At 40.5% G+C, this 21,401-nt stretch overlaps 1 protein-coding gene across 6 annotated transcripts in view; it reads right to left on the bottom strand.

The window, feature by feature from the left end:
• DUSP16 (dual specificity phosphatase 16) overlaps positions 1–21,401 on the bottom strand; it is a 63,144-nt gene that overhangs the window by 29,284 nt on the left and 12,459 nt on the right. For 3 of the 6 annotated variants that reach the window (XM_039708377.1, XM_039708378.1, XM_039708376.1), the window contains exon 2: positions 5,658–5,731. The gene's annotated coding sequence lies outside the window, so the exon portion shown is untranslated. Of the gene's footprint in view, positions 1–5,653; positions 5,732–21,401 lie in introns of all 6 variants that reach the window. The other 3 variants (XM_039708373.1, XM_039708374.1, XM_039708372.1) reach the window with 1 other exon arrangement.

The raw sequence follows: 21,401 nt of genomic DNA on the forward strand, positions 1-21,401 counted from the left end.
CCTCTGCTGGCTGTGCCAAACACCTAGAGAGAGCATTGGCAACTACAGGCTCTGAATCCATTCCAACCATCTTGCCTGGACAATTATCTTGTATTTCAGGCAACATACCCTGCCTTAATTGCAGACTTTTGTTGCCACTAGCTCTGCCTCTTCACAAGACTTTGTTAGAACATAATTAAGAGATGCTGCCCTAAATCATGGTATTCCTTTCAATAGCAGAACTATTTAAACGCATTTCAGCACTGCACCACTTAGTAAGAAGTAAAATTTGTTTTTAAAACACTTAAACATTTTAAATATTAAACATTTCAAAGTTTAATGACTTGGAAAATATTTCACAAAACAGCACTGCAAGTTGGGGAACTGAAACTACACAAAAGAAAGGACCAAACTTACATCCACCTCTCTGAGGAAAATGCTTGAATAGAAACCAGGACAAGATGCCACATGAGGACACAGGCATTTTATTTGAATTAATCACCAGAGACGAACAAGGTCTCGCACTACTGGAAGGTAAAGCAGTGAGCACTCTTCTGTTCTTCCAAGAGCTGTGTGATGCTTATGTGAGGTGTGTAACCCCCAGCACTCACGCTAAATAATCTTTGAAACAAACTATATTTCTCTAAAATTAGATCCTGACAGCATCTGAACAACATCAGTGGCAGCAGCAGAGCAGTAAAACCCCAACACCTTTAGCCCCCAGTTGTGGCACTTCCTCACAGTTGCCCTTAGGCTCCTCAGAGTGTCCCAAAACACGTTCTGATGGCACAAGTCCTTGTAGGAACACTCCTCAGAAAGCAGCCACCACGGGGTTATGTCCTTTGGGGATTTAGCTCACATTTGAACTTAGATTTTATAGTGCTGACTTCCTGCTTCCATTTGAAATGGTTATTTACCTTGATTGCAAGAGAAGTAATGAATTCTAACTATCAGCAGATTTATATTAAAAGCCCTGTTATACCAACAGGCCAGTTGCATTTGGCACTGGGAAATCCCAGGTCTGAAGATGTTTTACTCTTTAGATATATTGTACAAATCTACATTTACACAATGTTAAACAAAATATATTCTGGAAAAAGTACAAACTTGACATTAACAACCCAAAAGAGGAAACTGGAAGTTGTTACATGAGTTTCATGTGGCAATACCAGAAAAACACCAGCTTCCACATAGACAGACATTAGTTTGACAAAATATGATCTTCCATTTGTCCTGATTTAGTGCTGTTGTGACAGTGCTGTTAAGCTTGCCCAGATAAATGGAAGCATATATCAGTGAAATGCACATTGCTCTAAACTACAGTAAAAATACTGGAAAATATACTACACCAAGTTTTAATTAAATGTTTTAAAGAACCTGGTTGGCAGGTGTGCTCCCCTTCAAAGAGCAGTCATTATAGTCTCAGGAAGGCATCAAAAGACAATTGCTTATCAAAATGACATTTTGCAAGAGGGGGTGGTGGGGGAGGAATCTTGATAGTAATGTCAAATTCCACCCTGCCCCCCAAGGAAAATAGTATTCTGCAATTTAAAAAATTTCTCTTAACATATTCTGTCACAAATTTTGATTCTCTTTCATTCACTTCAAAGGTTGCCACATACCAAATCCACTGAACTCAATGAAAACTTTTCCACTGGCTCTAGTGGGAATTGGCTCCAGCTCCTTTGCAAGCTAGACAGTTTGTTCGTGAACTAGACAGTTTGTTTTGATGGATAAATTGCTGACTTAAAGCTCAAGTAATAACAGGAAAATATAGCAGCTGAGAAAGTACAGAACTGTAAAACAGATGCTGTTAGAAATATTTAATCTTTAATTTGCAACTTTCAGTTTGGGTATGCTTCTTATCTTCTAAAAGCTTACTGTTTGCTTTCTCAGCCTTCACTTTCATATAACAGAAGTTTGTTTCAGAAGACTCTTGTGAAGAACTCAAACCAGTCATATCTGATGACAGGGTAAAGAGCATGTAAGGAACATAGGGCAAGTGGGCTTCAGTCAAGAATCCTTTAAAATATCCCTATTACCTTAACATACCAAGTACCTTGAAAGGATTCTGCCCATGGTTTGAAAGCAATAAACTTAACAGCAATATCACCTTGAGTTATTGCAACTGAAATCCTGTTTTAACAGGAACATCTCAATGATGCTGGGGAGAAACAACATTTTATGAAGTACAGGTTTTTCTTTTAATTCTCTGAGTTTCTGAAATGATCAGTATTTGGGAGTCTTCCCTGGGACCTATCTAAAGAACTGGCAGCCTCTTGCTTTAGGTAAACACTTGAGCACTCATCCCATTCCTCAGGACTGCTCTTATCATTCAGTTTCTATGAGGGGTTGAAACATCTGTTTAATTTCTAATGCATTTGTAAAACAGATAAAATTAAATTTCTTGACTGTTCTTTCTACTTGTGACTTAGACCTCAATGGTATTATAGTGGCTCACAAAATGATGCCATATAAAGCATTGCCCCAAACAGGCCATTGTGCTGCTGATCTCAAAGCTAGGAAGCCATCCTAGTCACAAGGTTCCATGCTGAAATCAGGATTATGAAAAGTGATCCATAATTGAGCCATGAGATTCTCCCACAGATTCATGTACCCACTGGGAGCACTGCACAGCTGCTTCCTCCTAGAGGGACTGCAACACTGGCACTTTTAAACAAGAAAATTAAACACCTAACTCATTATGAAACTAAAAAGATCTGTTCTACACTTGCCCAGTACCTCTACAGCTTTTCCTTATTGTTTGGACCAAGAACCAAACCAACAATCCTCCTACTCTCTTGCACACAAACAACAGTGGATTACTAATATTTACATGTATGTTTAATACTGCCACAGAATTATAGGATCTCTTGCCTCAGGGATTCCTGTCCCCATCCCAACTGGTTCAGATGCTGTGAAATAAGCAAGTGCCACATTTTTGGTTATGTGGTTGTGTTTGGTTTTTCAGTCACTAAAACTCAGTTTGTATGCGCTCCTTTAGTTTCTACTGCTATTGCTTTGACTCCAAGCAATTCCTTTCCATCACAACAGGATGATTGTTTGAGTTCTCAGGTTTTGGCTCATATAGAATCACAGAATTATTTAGGTTGGAAAAGACCTCCAAGATCATTAAGTCCAACTGTTAAAGTAACATTGCCAAGTCCACCACTAAGCCATGTCCCTAAGCTCCACATCTACACAGCTTTCAAATACTTCTGGGGATGAGAGGCAGATGTGTTAGGAATATGTTTTAAAAACTCTCAGAACAAGAGTCTCTAATTCTACCCCAGTTAAGGAACTAGCAAAGAGCTTCTCAAAGCCTTGCTACAATTTCTGAAAGATTTCTACCTCATGTAAGAAGATAACCTTGAAGTTGAACCTTGCTGTCATAAATGTGTGGCTACGTCACTAATGCCTGCTTTGTCAGGAGCCTGCAGCATTGCTCCCACGTCATGCAAAACTCCAACAAAATCACTTTACAGCACCTGAACAAGGTCCTGATGGGCAGCCTTTATGGACTCAGCTGAAACACCTGACAGAGTTGGGTTTTTTAAAACTGTGTATTTTTCTACTTTTAACAGGCAAACACATGTACAAATGAGAAAAACATTATCATCCTCTAGAGTCCTCTTCATGGTTCTTAGGGTGGGCAGCCTTGTCAAAGAAAAACTGAAAAGCTGAATTACGATGCAAATGTAGAACATCCCAAACTGCAGGACACAAGCTACTGCTGGCTGATACAATTTGGCTTCAGTGTTACTGGGAGTGGTCAGTGGTTCAATAGGTGGTGCCAATCCTACTCCTGCAAGAACCTTTTCCCCTCAGCCAACACCTATGACAGGCACAGCATTCCCTCACCAGTCTCAAAAAGATGGAAATAAATTGTGTTCTGGATGGTTCCTTTTCCCAGTGCTACGAGAGACTAAGTGACATCTGGGAGAGGTCCAGCCCTTGCTCAAGATGCTACTCAGTGTTCAGAAACAGAGTGTCTATGCAGCACAAGGGAAATAAAAATTTTAATTGAAAGTGAGGAATAGCTGTTCTTTTGAATTCAGCAAGCAAGCCAGTAAATTCCAGAGATTAACAACTGTGTAATAAAGTGCAAAGTCTGGGGAAAAAACCAGTATTTGAAGTTAGAGAAGCATATGTATTACCTGCCATAGTACAGAACACATAGGAGTGAGATAAGAAATGCTCATCAATTCAAAGAGCTCTGTTAACAAGGGCTCATGTCATTCCCTCAGCTTAGGGAATGAAGTGTCTTGGGCTTTTTGGATGATTCAAGTAAGTGTCACTATCTCATAAACGCATAATATCCTCATGCTTCCTGGCAGGGAGGTTGAAGAACAGACAGTTTCCACCACCCTCTGAGCACTCTTCACTGTGGTGCAAGATTGGACAGCAGCAGAGAAAGTCACTTAAATAGAAACACATAGATTTTAATTTTTTTAAATGCCACTCATGTACCATGTTCATAAAGAAAAAGCAGTTTAAAAATTTTCACTTGTTTTCCCTAGCTTATCTATGAGTGCTCCCTCTTCTCCTAATTTTAACATACCTGTACTTTTATCCTGTATTTGCAGTCAAAATTCTTAGTATTAATTTTCTCTTCCTTGTAGAAACACCAGCCACACACATTTCAGATTACACACTCTACCACCATGAGAAAGGCAAGTGTAATGCATTGGAAAAAACATAGATGAAGATGGATTTTCTGTTTAGTACTCTTGGCCTTCATCCTGCTTGACTAATCACTCAGCTTTGGTTACTAGTCCTAAAGAAAAGTCTCCCCACTTCTTTGTGCTCACCAATGTGAAAACAGACACAGAGAGAGTCAGAAAGGAAATCAACCTCCCACAAATACACTGCATAAAAGACATCCAGTTAAGATCTTTAAGCTCACTCTATTTCTATGCCTACTGCTCAGCAACATTTTTACCACTGGCACTCTGAGACAGCTGGGCTAAGCAAGAGGAATGGACCTTCCATTTAGATAACAGATATTTTCTGCCACACAAATAATCATATTTGAAATAATATATTATTTCAAAATAAAACCGAAAAGCACACCAAACCACCATGTTTTGCTGACCTACTCAGCATAGCTCTCAAACATCTGCTACGTTCTTGTAAATATCATCTATGTACCATCACCATCTCTAAGCAATAAGCCAGGTTATCATCATTTGCTTTCACCAAATAACCAAGCTCTTGGACATTCCCACTGAAACAATAACCATTTATTAAATGTGACTGCAGGGAAAGCTGACTGGCAGAACGTGGCCACCTGGGAAGCATTAGAACTTGCTGTTGATATGTTACATCACTCTATTCAAAAGACACTCAGACTTCATCTGGGGACTCCCTTCTCCACCCAATCGAGTGAGAAGCTCTTTCCATTTCAAAATACTTTTTCACTGCAGGTTCACAGCATATAGATTTGTGGTAACCAGAATGAAAGATTATTTCATCTGCTTCAAACACATACTATATAATACATTACATTTTTAGGTTCCTATTGGCCGGGACACTAGACAACCAGGAAAAGTGTCAATGGATTTTTTTAAAAATGGTTCTCCCTCTATGACTTCCAAGTCAAAGCAATGGGAAATTTTGAAGTATGAATTATTTATTCATTCATGATTATTTCATGTCAAAAGTTGGTACTCACCTACATTTAAGTCACAATTTATATGGCCTGAACAGGATGGAAGGTGGTCCACATACAAAGCACAGCAGAAGGAATTACCTAAACACAGGAAAATAATAATATTAATAATAACAGTAATAAAATCCTTATTACAAGATTTAAAAACGGCAAAAAAACCCAGACAAACACCCCCTAACCCAAACCAGGAAATGGATTTTACACATTCAGTGCAGTCATTTGCTGTACAACTCCCCCAAACACATGAAAACCTAGGTGAGAAGTTATTTATGAATGCTGGCATTCATTTATATGGAATGGGTCCAAAATAGAAATTTATGCTACACTGCTTTTCTAAAAGAAAAGAGAAAAAAAACACCACAGCAAATCCCTCTACTATCTTTAAATTGAAATTAAAAAAAAAAAAAAAAAGTTGGAGATGCTGTAAAATACCCCAACAAAAACCAACCAGTGACAGCCTTCCAAACTCTTTGACACATCTCACTGCTAGAAAATCAATGTACAACTCAGCATTAAAAGTGATGCATTTGCACGGAATTAAACAAATTCACAATCTCTTGATCAGTACCTATTAATGTGAAAGATTGCCACAAGTAAGTGTGAATATAGCTATATTTTGCATGGACGGAGACCAATGAAACAGGATATTTGTGTAATTAAGCCAACCTGCCCACACTCTAAAAAAGCCAGCACTGGAGACTGGTAACACTAGTGTCACCAATCATTACACACAGCCATACCCATACAACTCCTACCCAAAGCACCTGCTGTTCCAACAGGAACAAATTAAATTACAACTTTTACACAAGGAAGCAAAGATAAACACATCAGCGTCAGTTCCAAACTGTTTCCTGGGCAGCTAAACCAAAAATTCAAACCATGGCTGCCAAGAGATGACAGCTTCCCTTAATCACTGTGATATAAGCCATGACAATAAATTATTGCCAAGCAGTGCCTTGCTGTAGATCCAGGAGTGGCTCTGAAGCATGGAGTAAAGGATGTGACAACTGAGAAGAGCCACCCCAGCAAAGGGCTGGGCATGTTGTGGTGAACAGCCTGAAAACCCATGGCATCTGACAAGGAAAAGAACTCCAGGGATCAACCACCTCTCTGTCTTTAGGCAAATGGCAGCAGTAGAACATGGGGTGAGAACCCTTCAGACAATACTCAGGTTACAACTCCGAACAGGCTTTGCTCACTAGGCTCATCTCTTGACTGGGACCCTGTGTTTTTCCCTGGCTGGAGATTCTCTCTCTTCCGTCATTAGTATGTAGGCATATGTGTGCAAGAGCAGCAGGGCCGAGAGGGGATGAGAAGAGCTGTTGAAATTGGGCTGGGTCCTTTTCCTCCCTCTGCCTGCTCCAGGAAGAGGCTCTGCAGACCTCCCTTTCTCCTTTCAATAATCCAGTGGCAAAAGCCTGGCAGAAGGCAATAGAGAACAAAAACAAAACCCATCCTACTGATCGTACTTGTTGCTATCCCTTTTTCTAATCTCATCCCAGAAATGGACACCAAACTAATGCTCAGCACTGATGAGTCTCTGCCTAGAGACAGGGCCCGATGATCTGAGACCACCTTGTGACAGCCCAAGGAAACAAAGTCCTGAGACAAAAAAGCATCTCCCTTTTTTTTCCTCAGAGCCTCACATGCAGCTCCTGAAGTCCCCCTGAAAGCTGTCAGGCAGCCTTTACACTCACCAGTACCTGCCCCTCTGTGCCATCCATGCCATGCCATGACTCCTTCTGCCAGCCACACCTCTCTGATGCTCTTACAAATAAACCACCTCTCACCTCAGGATACTACATTCTCTTTTCCCCACTTTAATAAATACATGTAAATCAAGTGTTTAAAGCAGCCCCCTGGAGCCCTCATTTCACCACAGGGAATGATTAATTCTGCTGAAGAGCAGATGAGAAACAAAGCATATACTTAATTTCAACACAGTTTACTGGAAGGAGGTGTCACATTTTAAGAACAGGAACCACTCATAATTGAAGACTGAACTGCTGCAACTTCAGCCATAAGCATTAAGAATATTTGGAAATTCCCTGGCAAAGCTCTTTAAGGAAAAGACATTTCCTGTAATTTTCAGAAACATTTTATATTCCCCCCCTCCCCTTTTCAGTCTTGGTGGTAAGGAGGGGAAGAGAGAGAGAGGATACCATATTACCATTAAGTGAAATATGAATGAGCCACCCAAGTTTAAAGTGGAAACTTCAGCTATTTGTGCTTAGAAGAAAGTTTAAAAAAAGTCTTTCATCATTAAGAGGCCAGGATTTTTCTGCTGACTTTAGAAAAAGAAATATACATCCTTTCAATTAGGGTGAGTTACAGAAGGATATAAACTTGTCTTTATACTCACTTCTGGCAAATAAGAAGTCCTCCAGGCCTTATTTAAATACCTTTTTCTCTTTTCCAGAATTAAAAATTGAAGCCTTTTTTTCTCCTCTCTTGCTCAGGGCCTTCCCTAAACTGCAGCTAAACAAACCCAACCAGTGGGGTCACGCAGAGCATTCCTCCCGTGGCAGAGAGTGAAGAGAATCAAGCAAGAGAGAAGCCAGGGAGAGATGGAACAGTCAAATGTGACAGCATCCCTCTAAAGACATCACCACCTTCCTCTTTTTCCCAAAAATCTAATCTTGTATGAAGTATCTGGTATAATATTTATAAAATTTACAGTAAGTTAGAAAATTATTTCACTTATCTATGTAATCCAAATCTGAAGAGATCCAATCCAAAACCACAGCATATAACACATGAATTCACAAACCAAATTAAAACTGAAGGACAACTGAAGGACAACTGAAGGACAACTGAAGGACAACTGCCTTTCCCCAAAAAACAGGTCATGAGTGCAACTTTGGCCCTGTACACCAAATGGCAAAGATTGATCGTGTATTTGTGGTCAATTGCCCACACCTGCCACCCTCTACCAGCAACTGTGTGGTAGCTTTCAAAGGCACAAAGAAAACAAATTAACACAATTAAAAACTTAGAGTGTTGAACTAATTCATAAATCCTCAAGCTGCTGCAATTCCAGCATTTCTTTGCTATTTCTAGGACACAGGTGCTTTACAGCAGCATCTTTCACCACACCAAGGTTTCCTACACAAGCTGCATGTTCTGAATCACCTGTTCTGCAGCTCTGCAGACCAACACAAACAGTGACTTCTGTATTTTGCATGGTCATCTTTTTGCTGAGAAAGAGATTAAAAAGAGGAGTGCTCTGAAGAGTAGTGCTAAATAAACATCAAGCACAGCTGTTATAATAGTCCATGCTACTTCTTTAAAAAGCTTACCAGGAAAGAGGGTAAGATAGGATCTCAGAGTCTTCAGACAGTGGTTAACTTTTAAACATAAGGCATTCTCCCTAATGAGAGCCTTTGAGGGGGAGCCATCCAAATAATATGGCCCTGCAAATAAGGAGCCAAAAACTAGATTTAAAAAAGGGTAACTCTGATCTACTTCGTGGTCACTGTATGATAAAAACAGAAGGTGGATCTGAAACCATCAAACAAGGACTAGGATGGATTACAGACAGAAGATAATGATGGTAATTCTATTAGGGAAATTAATCAGAATAGCTTCTGGGCAAGGCAGGGATGAATTTCTTGCAGCAGACTTTTTATTGACTCTTCTCTTAAATTAAACTGAATGACTAAAATGAGTCAATCTCCTTTAAGAACAGAGACTTGTAAATTGCTTGCGTGGTACGGAACAACGTGGGTTAAAACGTTCTGGTCTTTCACCCATTTGAGGAAATGACACCAGTTCTCCCGGAAGGCAACATGCACATTCAACCCCTTCACATCAGGGCATGAGAAAGTTTGAAAGGAATTTTTTTTTTTCAAACTGTCAACATTAATACTTTGTTTCTTCCTGCTTGTGTCTGAAAACACAGTGCTGCACTGTGCTGCATGCATGTCCTGTCAGCTGTACAGGGAAATATCTAGAAATTAAAAAGAAAACCTAATAAAAGTGTTAATAAAGTCTGTTGTCAAACTCATTTTAAAGCCCTCTGCATGTTCTAGACAAAATTAATATTGCCACCAGTGTACACTACATACTGATAAAAGCATGCAGAAGCATCTTCAGAAGGGAGGCTGGGCCAAATAAAACATTGACATTACACATGTGTAAGCTCAGTCCTACTCATTACAGCAGTTAAATTTAATTGGGTTTCTCCTTAAATGACATTTACATGGCAAGCAAACAGAATAGATGCTGGAAAACAGCGAGCCCACAAACATGGGACAGCCCAGCTATCTGCAAGTGGGAGTAGAAAAGGAAACTTTGAGGAATAAGCTGTACAGCAACGGCTCGCAATTAACAGGCGGAAATAAATCAAGTTGTTATACATTCCCAGAAATCAAACAGTTGTAGTAATCCTGCTAAGAGGCCTCCCATTCTGGGCTGTTCAGAGTACTGAGTGGTTCAGGCTATGATATGGAGTGATGGCTGAATTGCAGATGAGGTACAGAAAACAAATTAACAAAGCCCTACATCCAGATGATTGTGACTCAAAGCTCTCACCATAGTGTTTGACTACTAACAGCTCACACTCTGGGAACAGAGCATGTTTTCATACCTAATTTGTACCCACAAAGGTAATTATGATGGCTTGCTTATTAAAATTGCTTTCAAATATTAATTCAACTGACAAGATGGCACCAACAGGGCCTCAATCAGAAAGAGAAGAAGCAAGAGTCATGGTACCTCACTGAGCTATGATCCCAGTCACATGCTCTGGTGTCTTTCCCAAAGGACCCAAAATGTTTCTTTGCATTTGAATCATGTTATAGCAAACCTGAAATAGTGCCAAAATTGCATTTCTAACATGGTAACCACATGGCTGAAAAGAGAAGCCACTCAGATCTGCACAATGGGAGAAAGAGGGCAGAGGATGGCTTCTGTTCCCCAGCTGTACCTCTTGCATCACTACAAACATTACCACTGAAGTAGAATTACAGAGTCAAAGAATGGTTTGGTTGGAAGGGACCTTAAAGTCCATTTCATTTCACTTCCACTATCCCAGGTTGCTCCAAGCCCTGCCCAACCTGGTCTTGGAGTGGGGCAGCCACAGCTTCTCTGGGCAACCTGTGCCAGGGCCTCCCCAACCTCACAAGGAAGAATTTCTTCCCAATACCTAAACACACCCTGTCCTCTGTCAGCTTGTAGCCATTCCCCCTTGTCCTGTCACTCCACGCCCTTGTAACATCTCTTGTAGGTGCCCTTCAGGTGCTCCTGCCTGAGGTAGAGGATGGAAAGTATCTAACCACCAAATAAGAAGCCCCCTCAAGAGCAGCTGACAAAATGCGACCACCATTTTATGTAGTGGGCAAGAACCAAAAGGGACCAGGATTTTTGTAATTTTGAAGGGGAAAAATGCACAATACCAAACCAAGGGAGTAAATTATGTTGTTATTATCTGATAGGCATCTTACTCAAGGACCAGGGTCAACAAGAAATGTTTTATAGCAATGTCTCTGGTTTATAACAGAATTCTGATTATCAAAGAGAAACAAAATATACTCCCTTAAGATACACCCGTATTATCCCATTTGATGTGTATGCACAGCTCTGTACAAAACTATAAATAAGATGTTACATTTCTTCAGAATCTGTAGAGGTGTCTTGTTTTACAGTCCTTTAAAAAGCAACTAGAAAGGCACTGACTGTTGTCAAAGTAATCCCAAGCTTGGAGAGCTTATAATATTTCTGCTAAAACTGAAGTAATACATCAACAGAATGGATCAACTTTGGGCATGCAGAGTCAACTAAAATACTTGGAAAGAAGTTTATCATCTGCAAACTGCAAGATCCTTGTATTTCTTAAGTATTCAGCAAAGGAAGAAGCATTGGTTCCTTGTCAACAATCACAGATACATCAATAAATGATACTGATTAGTTTTATAATGGTTTACTCATTCTATATACACTCCTGCTGATACCATTGGCACGTGTTCTGGCAATTTGCAGACAGACTTCCAGTCTGCATGTGAGCAGCCAATAAGAATGTGCTGGGATTTGGTAGCAGTCCTGAGGTTTTTACCTCCAGAAACTGATCCTGAAGGATGAAGGTATATGATGGGTGGTCCTTAATCACTTCCTTTATGTGAAAACTGAGGTCAGAGTAGAAAAGGAGCCAAGGAAGGAAGTCTGCAGCACCCCTGAAACACCCCCCGCCCCCCACCTTCCTGAACAACTCCTTTAATAGTTTAGAGGGTTAACGTGCAGTTTAAATGAAGTAGTCAGAGGTTGGGATAGAAATAAACAGCTTGCACAAGCAAGATACTGTGCTATTAAGTTTTTATAAGTGACTTAAAAATTAGGTCAGTCTAATTTGTGGCTGATACTTTGTTCTTTCACTACTATGAACTCACAATGATGTCAGTCTCATGTTCAAACATGCCACATTTAGCAGCGCACAGGCTTCCTGAGAGACTCTCTCAACCTTCCTTTGTGCAAAAGGCTTCTGCCAGGTTCTTAGCTCATACTTCACTGACTCAGGCATGCCACTCCAGTTTCAAGGCAGTTACTCTGGCTTCCTGTCAAGTACTACACAGTTTGGGGTTTTTTTTTCCCCTTCCTTCTCTATTTTTTTATTTTCTCTAACTTTACTAACTAGAAGTTTAGGAATATGTGTCTGTATTCAGGTTACCATTTTAGGCCTCGGCTTCCTCACAACGTCCAGAAGAGAACCACTCACTAAAAGGTGTGGGAAACAGGTGTTTTTAACTAATTTCAATTAAAGGGGGCCTACAAAAAAGTCAGGGAAGGGCTTTTTACAAGTGCATGTAGTGATAGGACAAGAGAGAATGGCTTCAAACTGAAAGAGAATAGGTTTAGATTAGATATTAAGAAGAAATAGAAATTCTTCCCTGTGAGGGTGGTGAGGCCCTGGCACAGGTTGCCCAGAGAAACTGTGGCTGCCCCAAGTGTCCAAGGCCAGGTTGAACAGGGAACATTCTCCCAAACAGGCACAATCGGGGTTTTGTGTGAATATCCTTTTGAAATGAAGGCACAAAAATTCTTAGGTGAGAGTAAAGGAAAGCCCTCTAGAAATACAATGGTAGGTTAAAAAACCCGACAAACCAGGTCACTGTTTAAAAATGGTCACCTGCAAGTTTGTTCTTAGCAATCCCAGTTCTCACCATTTCACTCAAGTTTGTGCCTGTCACTAAACATTGGCTGCAGTGAAGATGCACACAGTCTGTGTTTCCCACTGCAGAGACTTTACCTATAAACACTAAGCTGGAGCAGAAGGAAAAGAGGAAAAAGTGGCCATTTTAATGCTGCTAAAGCATTTCTCTTGGGGCTATGCTGTGAGAGATGTAATGCTAGCCCAGACTCTCCCACTCTCATTCATGGGGTCATGTTCACAACTTATACAGACAATTTTATTTTGGGTTTTTTGGTAGATTTTAAAGTATCATGTCAGTATGTTCAAACCTGTATTACATATTCATGCAACAATGCTATTGCATGAACCCTCAACACCCTTAGAAAAGCATCCCACTCTCTCTCAGGAAAAGAGAAATCATCCCACAGTCATTTCCAGCCCCACAGTAAATCCCAGGTACTTTGTGAAAGAAAACAAACAGATGTGGTCCACAAGAACTGCATATCCAACAGATCCCCGCTGTTCCTGCTGCATCTGCAAGTGCCCAAGGATACAGGAAAGGCAAGCCTTGCAGGGAGAGGTGATATCTTTTATGAGAGAGGTTAATATGAAGTGATAAGGAGAGGGAGGGCACGAACTCCAGAATGCACAAGCCCTTCCTCACATACACTGACACAGAAACAGCAGCCAAGGCTTCCAAAACATCTCCACATCCAGCCTGTCCCTCTTCCCAAACAGGAAAAGAAGTCCAAAGCACATCCCGAAGCATGTAATAAATTACACAGTGAATCATATTCTTATGGAAACTGTCTGGCTGAAGTCACACCACTGGAAATATGTGATAAAAGACAGAAAGAAATCTAAAAGATAGCCTCAAAGAAAGGACACTCTCCCCACCCAAATTCTTGGAGTTAATACCAAGACAAGAAAATCCTCGAGTCATCATGAAGTTACTAGACTTTTGGTAGATTTTTCCCATAAGCAAACTTTTCCCTGGATTATAAAGTTGTTTATTGCTATTAACTGACACTTGACCTAGCTTTATATTCACTGGAGTTTTTTTTCAAGATTTAAGTGAAGTTTGTGTTCCTAAAACCTTGCCTGTCTTCTCCAAACAAGTCAGTTGAAATTGAAAAGATTCTTCTCCTTACAAACTCTTCTTGCAGCCTGTTTGAAAATACAAAAATATTTGTATTTTCTGAAAAATGAAACAAACAAAAATCCACCCAAACAAATAAAAGCCCTCACAAAAACACCATAGGAAAATTACTTTCCTTTAAAGTGTTTTCCAGGTTACTGAGAAACTTTGACCATTTCCAGATACAACTTAAAATGAAGCGCATTAATCAAAATTCTAGAAGTTTCATCCTGCAATGCAATGAGGAGACAGCAACTTAGGTCTTTTAAAGTAAAACAAATTTTCTTCTCCTGGAGTTCCAGGCTGACTTAGGTAGCAGTGACAAAGACAGCAGGTGAGTTTAAGCATATGTGACAAAGATAGCAGGTGAGATTAAGAACATTTACCTGTATAAAGTCATGACAGAGATAGATGTAGCTGATGCGTTTGTTACCTGGGGTCATTTTGCTCATTTTTTAAACTTTTTTTGAATTGCAAAGAAATGTTATCTGGAACTGATTTGCCCTGGGAATGGTGTGTGCAGTTAGGTTCTCCCCAGGAACAGCAAGTGGCATGAAAAGATTAACCCTGGTGCTTTGAACCACAGAGTAAAAGGAACCAATTCCTACCAATGAACACCTAAAGCACCTCAGATGTGCAGACTAAGGTGGGAAATTTTTTCCAGCAAAGACTTCATCCCTGCCTGCAACTGCCCTTTCTGATAGGATTCTAGCATGGGTCAAAACGTGCAGGAAGAGAGCTGAGCACACGCACAGAAGCGGAGGTCACCAGGAAAGGGGGGAAGGAGAAGGGCTCCTCCCACCCTCTTCAGGCTCCTTCCTCTGCAGCCTCACCACTGGGCTCAAGTCAGAGCAGGAATGCCTGGGCCATGTGCTTCCAAAGGCAAGTAATCTACAGCCTGGGAGATGGGAATGATCAAGCACAAATCCAAATAATTCTTTAGAACATCTATGTTTTAATGTAGATTAGACTGCCTTGGAAGAGGCAAAATAAATAAAACCTATTACTTAGTTCTAGAAGAAAATGTGTCTAGGCTACAATGCCTATCCAGGACTAAAATATTCTTCCTAAACTTGTTCTCACCATCAGCTTAAAGCACAGTCTTAAAGCCAAGGTTTAGCTTTCTGGCACTCTATTGAAAGCATAACCACATAAGACCTTACTGAGAACCAGCTTTAGGTTTGGCAGGAAGACCATCTGACATCAAAGGTATGCTTAAGGCCATATCTATGAATTTCAGTGAAAAAGCAAGAGGCTGCAGGTTTTAGAGGTTTTGGTAATGGTTTTGGCAGATAAATTATTCTGATATTCCATGCATGCTTCAGAGCAGGGACAGCATGCAGGGGAGATACTTAAACCTAAGATTCATGAGCTGCCTCTGAGCCAAACCACCAGTGTAGTGCTCAAACCAGCCTTGATAAAAGGAGGGTTTATTTATGCAAGCTCACCTCATGGCACAGCTAGAGAGCTTTACATACCCAAGTTAAACCTTTCCTCCATGGCAATCCACAGTGTAGGACAGATGAACTAGGCTGAACATCTCAAGCTGCACCATCCCAAAGTGCCACGTCCAGAATGATTTGTTCAACAATTGCTGCCATTACAGTACCAAGCACTGGACAAAGCAGAGATCTCTAAGCTTGTGTTATTGCTCCTCCTCAGATACACAAAGAGTGTAAGGAATGGAAATTAAACTTGCCACCAGCACAAAGAAATTGCTGCAGACAGCAGGGGCTGCATATGGGACTGAGTGAGAAGTATGCTGGAATAACTGAAGGAGAAGAAAAATACCCTAGTGCTCCAAGAAGACCAACCCAGATATTAATCTGTAAAATGTACAGTATTTCCCAGGATACACCTTTGGTTTTAAACACAGTATGCACTGCTTGGATGGGAAAAGGGAACTTGGCCACACAGAATTCCCACTCCACTGGTACAAATGGATGGTGCCTGGGCATGAAGGTCCAAAGTCCTGCTGCACAGTCTGAAGTACAGTATTTTCCCACATGCTGGACTGCCATGGATTTTTGGTGTGTTTGAGGTAAAATTGAAGTCAATAGTGCCTTTCAGCACAGGTCTGTAGAATCAGGTATGAGCCAGCCCAGCGTGATGATTGCTCACAGTCTCAGCACAGTGTCATTGCTCTTACACAGCACAATGCTCATTACATGAGCACCTTCCTCAGGGCTGTTCCCTCAAACAAGGAGTAATTATTTAACCACAGTCCCATCTCCTTTGCATTCCCCTTGAAGAAAATCTCATGCAAAAAGGTAAGAGCGTGGCTACGAGTCCTTGGCCCAAACATCCTCCTGCTAGAGCTGTGCTGCTTGCCAAGCCCTCACTGTTTTTACTTGAGGAGTTTGCAGCAGACAGACTGTGCCAAATCCGAAGAACGCTGTCATTAAAAGAAAAAACTAACAGTAGCAAGTGCTCTCCATGCTTTGCTAATCTTGTCAAACTGTACAGGCAATTACAGTAAATAAAAGTATTCTTAGGGAGCTTAATGACAATTTTAGAGCCAGAGCAACTCTGCTTCAGGTATGAAGAAAGCAGCAGGGAAGAAACTATCTCTTTCTGTACCTTTAGCCCATTTCAAACAAGAAAAGGACGACTCCCCAGGAAAACTGTCCTACTTCAGATAGCAATTTAAGTAGCACAGATCTACCCAGGAACATCAGCTTCTCTCTCTGCCAGCCCAATGAAAATACCCTTGCCACCAGCACCTGAGCTTGTAACCACAGAAAAAGCATAATCCTTCTCTGCATGAGCTGCTTAAAAGCATTTGAGGTCTTTCTTCCAAAAGGAATAAATAGACAAAGTTCACCAGCTTGAAGAAGAGCACGTGAAAAAACACTCACCCTGTCCCAACTCAACCAAGATGTGCAGTACAATGGACTGCTCCACTACACTTGGCACCTACTACTGCATCTAACACCTACCTTAAAACAGTGGCTCCCACACGGGGCAAGGAATAGTCTAGGTAAGTATCTTTTATGTGTCTAGCTTGAAAAAATCATAGTTATATCCAAAATTCTTTTGGTGAACAACTGACATCAAGTGAAAGATTTACTGACTAGGAACTCATGTTTCTTTTTAGGGATAAATGGTCACAGAGAACCAGACTAAGAATTTAAATATGGGTGCCTTCTTTTTGTATTTTTAAGGCATGGTCAAATCCTCCTGAGGCCTTTCACAGGCTGTATATCTATCCAGCAAGGCTAAAGGCAATTCCCTGGGTACTCCACCCCACCCCTGGGTTTTTCAGACATTCAAATGCATTCAGGTCTCTCCCTGAGAAAGCTTTTCTAAGGAGCAAGTTCCGTCTCTGAACCCAGCAATTAGATTACCAGCAGTTTCAGACACAGACAAAATTGCAAAATCCACCTCTAGACTACCAATGCCCCAAGCAGGAATGGTGATGCATCCACCATGGCAGAAGCATTTGAAACTCCACAAAGAGAGCAGCCTGGAGGAAACACTGCCATCAGTTTGCTGAGATAGGCATCTTTTGATTGTCTCACAACAATTAAGAAAACCTTAAAGTTAAATAATTATGATGAAGCAGAGCAACACTGGGCCACCTTTTATGATTCACAGATTTCAACTAAACCATAAAGAACAAGAGATTAAGCTTCCTGGAAGGTCTGGTAATTTTGTTATCCTATTTATATTGTCATCATGATCAACTGTGATTTGATTTTAATTTTTGAATCCAGAGGAGTTATTTAATCTGCTATAAAACTATAAATATATCTTACTTGTTTGAGGTTGACATTCTCACTAGGAGATAAATAAATCTGTGGCATCATTTACAAACAGTTCAGTGAACACCCAGAATTACATATTAGCACCCAAAAAGACACAGTCAGATCTGAAAGTTCAATTAGAAGACTTGGCCACTTGTTGTAGCTTTGAGTTTTCTGAGAAAACCAACACCCTGAAAATAAATCTCCATTCAACACACACCATGTGCACTAAGTTCCCAAGATAACCTACCAACAATAGTGGTCAAGGGATTTGTCCTGATAGAGAAGAAACAAGTTTACATTAAATGTTTTAGGGATTGTCAGGAACCATCAGGTGTAAACCAATCACCTTGACAGCTCATCTCATCTTAGACTGGATGTCTCAAAATTTAGCTCTGTTAAAACCTCTACAGCAAACCTAACCACATGTTAAGAAAACCAGTACTGCTAGTAATACAGTCTCAAGAGAAAAAGCAGAAAGACAGGTATTTATACCAGAAGTTACAGGAAAAAATGTGGGTTTGTTTGTTAAAGACTTTGAAAATGTCATCTTGTGCATGTCAACTGTTGGCATCATCAAAAAAAAAAAATTCTTGCTTTTAACAAAAGTAACTGAAAAGACAGGCAACTTAAGATGTCATTACGCTTTCTCCTGGATTTTAACCACCACATGTTGCAATAAAAGCAGTGACAGAAAGAAAACATGATAACTGATGGCCAGCCTAGAAAAATGCAACACTAGCTAATGTTTTCACCTTCAAATCAAGTCAGTGCATGTTCAAAAAAATTCCAGTACCCTCCTGAAGGAATTCAGCTACCTGCTACAGCCAACAGGTTCCCCTTTTTCAGTTTTCTTCTCTTACACCATTTTATGTGATGGATTTCTCCCCAGATTTCTACATTGAAGTTAGAGCTCTTCTCATTTTTATACTTCATCCTAAAACACTTCAAACAAGACAGAAGAATGAGAAATGCTCACCGAGGCACATGATTTCTTCTCTAGTAGCACAGTAGTGCTTCTTTTTGCCTTAACTACACTGCTCACACCTACACACTGCAACAAATGTAATTTTTCAGACCTGTTCTTAGACCAGATGCATCTTTATTTTCTTCTTAAGCCATATGAAACCACAGGAGACTGTTACCTTTGTCACGCTCCCTCCAAACCATTATTTGCTGAACTATCTACAAGAACTTTGGCATCAGTACTAAGACTATTTGTGCTGACCAGAACTGTCTAGGTGCACACTTTGCCCCTGAGACCACCAAACACAGCAGTCCATGGTCTGTGACTGGCCTCCTGTGTTCTGTCTTAAATCTCTTTAATACTGTAGGGAAGGGATACGCTAAAAAAAGTGAACACTAAGTAAAAATAAGCTGTGCCTTTGGTTTTACATGCCAAAGCAAACAAGATTAGTACTCCACAAAGAAAATAACTAAGTTATTTACCACTTTGGAGTTTTACCAAGTATTTGATACAACCAAGCTAAAGCTGAGGATTTTAGGATATTTTCATTACAACTTATTTTTGAATAATTGGGTCTCAAGACAGCATTATTTTGCACAAAAAAGATGCAAGCTCCAATACCTTTTCTCTACTTCTGGCGTAGAATCATTCAATCATTCCATTTCACAACAGTGATCAAAACAAGATGAAGAAATGAGTATTTTGATAGCAAGGTCTCTGTGTTCAGCGTTTCATAACAATTTTGTGGCTGCAGAGATGCCGTGTCAGACAGAGACAGAGTGTATCTCAAAATGGAAACCTATCCAGAAGGAAAGTGAAATGAACACAGCTGACACAGAAGCAGAGAGTGCACTCTACTTCTCTACTGTAGCCCAGCCTTCCTTAGCTCCACTGGTGAAATGGCACTGAAGCCAGCTGAAGCCCTCTGTCCACAAGGAACCATAAGCTGCCATGAGGACTGACGAGGTAACCTCTTCTCCTAGGGGAAAAAGAACAAACCAACTCCCAAGAGAGTCCATCAGGGGAGGAGGGGAGCAACAACAGGAAGGAGGAAGAAATCACTACGAATCTGGCATCTTTAATTCAGAAAAACATCAGAGCTCTTGCAATTCCCACAAAAGAAACAAGGAATCACACAGTTACTGTGGAAAAGGGGGAAGGGTCCAGCCAATTCTGTTTAGAGAAGGAAGTAAGGGGAACACCATGCCAAGCACAAGAGGAATTTCATTTGATGGAGAATCTACATTTCAATTTAGCCATTGAAGCACTGCAGGTCATGCCAAGGGACATTTTTTGTTCCGTGCTTGTTCTTTACCTTGCAATAGGAAAATAAGCTTTCCCCCTGCTCTTCACTGGAAGGATCCTACAATATGTTGGAAAGGCAGATCACTGTTTGCATCAGTTCACTGCTGAATGACAGTGCCCATAACACAACCAGTTCACCACATTCCTGGAAGAGCTCCCACCAAAACCCCTGCCATGCTGCTGTGTTTCAGAAATGGTGGTTTAGGCACCGCTGGTGAGTCCAAAAGATCCTCAGTTTGAGAAAGGAGAGGAAATGAAAAGCTGCGTGTTTAGCTCCCAGCTGAGTCTGGAAGTTGTGGAAGGTATACATACCACTTCACAAGGAAAGGGAACAGGAAGCCATGAAAGAAAAGAGTCATTATGTTGAAATGGTAACATTTTCTTGAGGTTACACAGGCCAAATGAGCATATCCCAGAAAAATGTGAATCAAAGCCTTGGTAAAGAAACAGAAAGCAGTGTAAGTGACAGCAGATAGAAAAAAAGGAAAAAAGGGGAAAAAAAAACTTTAGAAGAACAAAAAGCATCAGATGTAAGAAAAATCTTAAAAGCTTATGCACAAAAATTAAAGAGTGCAATTAAATTTGATATCAGGAACTAGATAATAATAACTAGAAAGCAAAAAGAGGTTTCTTTGCAAGGGCCTCTCCCACACAGGGTGCTGACAAAAGGTAAGCTCAAGATGGATTAAGTCAGGACTGACACAGCAGAAGAAGAGGGAAAAAAAGTTGATTAACTAAGAGTAAGGCACTATGTTCTCAACATTTATGAGGGGATTAAGTATTTAAGGGTTGAGCAGAAAACAGAAATATGTAATGGTCACTAATGGTCACAATAGTCAAAAAGCAAGCTATTCCAGCATAGGTACAAAGTGTGTGTAGAAAGTGCTATACATGACAGAGAAGAAGAAAAAGACAGAAATATTGATGAACTTCAGTACCAGAACAAGTTAGGTAAGAGCAGCCACACAGAGCTTCTGACAGGCCTTCTGACAGGCATAAAGGAGGATATGGCAAGAAATGAGGGAGGACACAGAACCACCCTTCCCCCCCAGACCCAAAGCCACCATTAAATTTCCTCATGTGTCTTTGAGCATGTCAACTCCACTGCTTGAAGGGACTTTATGTAGACTTTCTAGAAAGCTCACTTTGAAGTCTATACCAAAAAGTTTTTTAAAAAATCTAAATTTTAAGATAAATGTAATATTTACAACCATATGCACCCATTCCCTTCCCAAGGAGATGGGAATAAACCCTCAGTAGAGTGGTAGAGGGGGAACAAAACCCCAAATTTATGTGTCTGTTGATAGTAGCAACATTGGATGAAGCCATTGGGAACTAACCACTTTAGATTTGCACCTGGCTGAAGAGCAGAGCTGTGCTGACATGACAGACAGGCTACTTCAGTTGGCTGGTTTGCCAAACCCACATGCAAATTCAGCACAAGTTAGTAAAATGCAGTTTTAATGATCTGG

Source organism: Passer montanus, unplaced genomic scaffold (assembly GCF_014805655.1).
Source record: "Passer montanus isolate IOZ18808 unplaced genomic scaffold, ASM1480565v1 scaffold20, whole genome shotgun sequence".
NCBI lineage: Eukaryota > Metazoa > Chordata > Aves > Passeriformes > Passeridae > Passer > Passer montanus.